General features: G+C 35.3%; 1 pseudogene; it reads right to left on the bottom strand.

Moving 5' to 3' along the window:
- Positions 1 to 2,634: 2,634 nt before the first annotated feature.
- LOC119516132 lies at positions 2,635 to 3,190 on the bottom strand (annotated as a pseudogene).
- Between the last annotated feature and the right edge of the window lie 299 nt (positions 3,191 to 3,489).

The raw sequence follows: 3,489 nt of genomic DNA on the forward strand, positions 1-3,489 counted from the left end.
ATATATGCATATATACACATACACAGGCCCTTACTAAATTAAAAATTTTTATGTAGTCACATTTATATATCTTGTCCTATGTGGCTTCCAGATTTCATGTTCATGCTTAGGAAGGCTTTACCTGTTCTTAGCTTATAGAAAAAATCATGCACCCTGAAACAGAGCTTTTTGTTTGCATTTTAAAAATCAATTTTAAATCTGTATTTCATGTAAAATAAATTTTGGTTTAAAGAAAAGAGTTAAGAATCTACCCTATTGGATACCAGGCAAAGGTGGTGGATTCTTTGCCCAATGAGCTCAAATGACCAATTCCTGAGACACCAGGCTTTCAAAGGAAGAAAGAGTTTATTGCTGGGTGTGAAGCAGAAGAACAGATGGTGTATTGTCCTAAAAATTACTCCTCACTGCAGTAATTCTGATAGTTTTATAGTATTAAAAGATGGGCAGGTTTTAGGATAATGAGCGCGATGGCTCCAGATGATGTAATTAGAGATGTTATTGAGCATGTGCAGATTGATTACATGCTTAGTCACAGAATGTATGTAGGAAAACGGTGGCCTTAATATGATGATGGGTGGGATTTTAAGTGTTATAATGAGGTACATAGGTCACTTATAGATTAAAGTCTAAGCTACTGTGTGTGTCAGGCAGGGCCTATTTTGGTTAGATCTAGCTCTGGTTATCAAGAAAACTTTGAAACTGGGGAGGGTTAATTCTGGGCTGACTCAGTGCCCTTCATTAATAAACATTAGGGGCTGTCTTTAATAATCACAAGACAACAAAGCCGAAAAACTGGATAAAATGGGTACTAGTGAGGGTCAGTCACAAGGCTTTTTTACAATCACAAGGGCACAAGATAAAGTCTATCCAATCATTATCAGAGATCAAGGCAGCTGGATCACAGCTCAGAGATTTCAGATATTTCCTCTATCTACTCTAAAATACCAGAAAGAAAGAACAAAAGAGGAATATCTATATAATGATTCAGTAATCATAATCATCCCTTAAATCTTAACTTCTCGGTTACACTACTTGTTTTCCCAAATGGTTAACAGATTGTCTCCAGATTTTTTCATATAACACAGATTTTCCCCAATGCTTTGAAATGCCACCTTTAAATAATGGACTAAATTCTCACATGCACTTGAGTTTATTTCTATACTTTCCTTTATTCCATGTATCTGTCTGCCATTTCCATGCTGTTTTCTTTTTTTTAAAAATTATTATTGTAGCTCTGTAATCTTATTTTCATATCCCATAGGAATAGCCCATCTACGGAGTTCTTGTTTACCTCCTTGAACTTCCTTGGTTCTTCTCATGTTTATATTTGTAGGCAATAATAATAATAGAGCTAAAGTTCACACCCCTACTCGCCAGGTGCTGTTACACACACTTTATAAGTGTTAATTAATTTCATCATTTATTATGGGAACTTTTCATTATTTACATTTTACAAATGGGGAAATAGAGAAGTTGAGTAACTTGTCTAAGTTTACACGGTAGAACCCAGGATTAATCACTTGCTATTTTGGTTGGCATAGCATTAAGACAGTCTGTATTAGGAAGGATTACATTTCTTTTACAATGTTCTGCCTTTCTATGATGAGCAGAGTCATAATAATACCTGCTTCATGGGGTTAATGGGAGAATTACCTGAGATAACCCAGGAAAGAGCTTAGCAAGTGCCTGGGCCATAAGAAAAAGAAGCGTTGGCTAATGAGATTATCACAATTATTATCTTTTCAAATCTTTTATGTTTCTCAAGAGATTTTTGTAGTTACTTTAGAAGGATGTCCACATTTCTTATCAAGAATATATCCATAGAAGTTGTTTTTATTGCTATCTCGAATGGTGTGTTTTCTTTCATTGTATTTTTAACTGATTACTGTTTGATTCCAGAGAAGTCTTTGGTTTTTGTATGTTAAGTTCATAATCTTTCTCTTTATTAAATCCTCTCACTGTTTCTAACATTTTCAGTTGATCTTTTCAAGCTCCAGGAATACAATCATAGCATCCATAAATTATGATAATGGGGCCCGTCTTTGAGTATAGTGTTTTTCATTTTGTTTTCTTCCCTAATTGGATTGAGTAAGGCTTTTAAAACCAGGGCAAATAAAGTGGTGCTAATGGCCACCCCTGTTGGTTTCTACATCTCATGGGGCTGCTTCCAGGCTCGCGTCATCAAGCACAGTGACTTATTTTCTGGAAAATCTCTATTACCATTTTACTAAAGATTGAGAAAACCCAGGAATGAAAATTGGATTTCATCAAATACTATTTTGTTGTTTATCCCTTTACTTACTAACCTGTGAATTATAAAAAATTTCCAAATATTGAACTAATTAACAAATTTTGTGCTATTATTTTAATATTTGCTAATATTTAACTGGAAATGTCTTTCAATATTCCTAGGAATCTCTGAGTTGCAGATTTCTTTCTCTGTGCCCTCTTTGTCAGGTTTCAGAGTAGTAAATTGCACCAACAGACTAATTAGTGTGAGAAAGTAACGAATTCACCTGTGGAACTGATGGTGGTGACAATTTTCTATATCCCTTCTGTGATTTCTTGGTCTGTTTTAATTCTTTAGTTCCTCTTTTTTTTTTAATTTTAATTTGCATTTAATTTATGGTGAATTTATTCCCAAGCCATAAGTTTTTGTTTCTTCAGTTTCTTCTGGGATATCTTTTTCTTCTGTGGAAACTCCTCTTCTGGTTTAGGAACAATTTGTTCTTTCCCAGTAAGGATCATCTCAGTGTGGCAGGGGGGACTCACGTATGGGTGAATCCGACCATGAGCTCTGTAAGTACGGCGGCGCATCTCGGGGGCTTTGTTCACCTGAATGTGCTCAATGACCAGAGAATCTACATCTAAACCCTTAAGTTCAGCATTACTTTCTGTATTTTTAAGCATGTGCAACAAAAATTCAGCACTCTTTTTGGGCCACCAACCCTGCATCCAGCCCCACTGTTTGGCCTGGGCTCACCTACCAAAGCCACCATTGTAACGACGGAATGGCACACACTGCTTCTGTAAAGTGACCTCTTTCAGATACTTGGTGGCTTTTCGAATATGCATACCCTTGATGGCCTGAGCAGTTTCTCGGGTGTTCTTAAAGTGAACACGAAGATTTGAACCTCTTAATTAGATTTGATTTTGTGGGGTTTTCAGGGTCAAGTGAATAGCGAACCATTTTCAGAGATCACCTTGGGCCGCCTATGGGAAGAGCCTTTAGTTCCTCTTAAGACAGTTTTGATCATCTATATTTTCATAGAAAACCATTCGTTTTGAAGAAGATTCAAAGTAATTACATAGAGTTGTGCATAGTATTGTCACATAATTCTTTAAATTTCATTGTTATTTATAGCTTATTTACTCTTATTCTAATTTTGTATTTTTGAGCTTCCTCCTTTATTCATGATTTACTAGGAATTTTTCTTTTTTAAAGACCTTAAAAATAACTAACACTTGGATTTATTTATTGTTTTGTTT

Source organism: Choloepus didactylus, chromosome 19 (genome assembly GCF_015220235.1).
Source record: "Choloepus didactylus isolate mChoDid1 chromosome 19, mChoDid1.pri, whole genome shotgun sequence".
NCBI classification, from domain to species: Eukaryota; Metazoa; Chordata; class Mammalia; order Pilosa; family Megalonychidae; genus Choloepus; species Choloepus didactylus.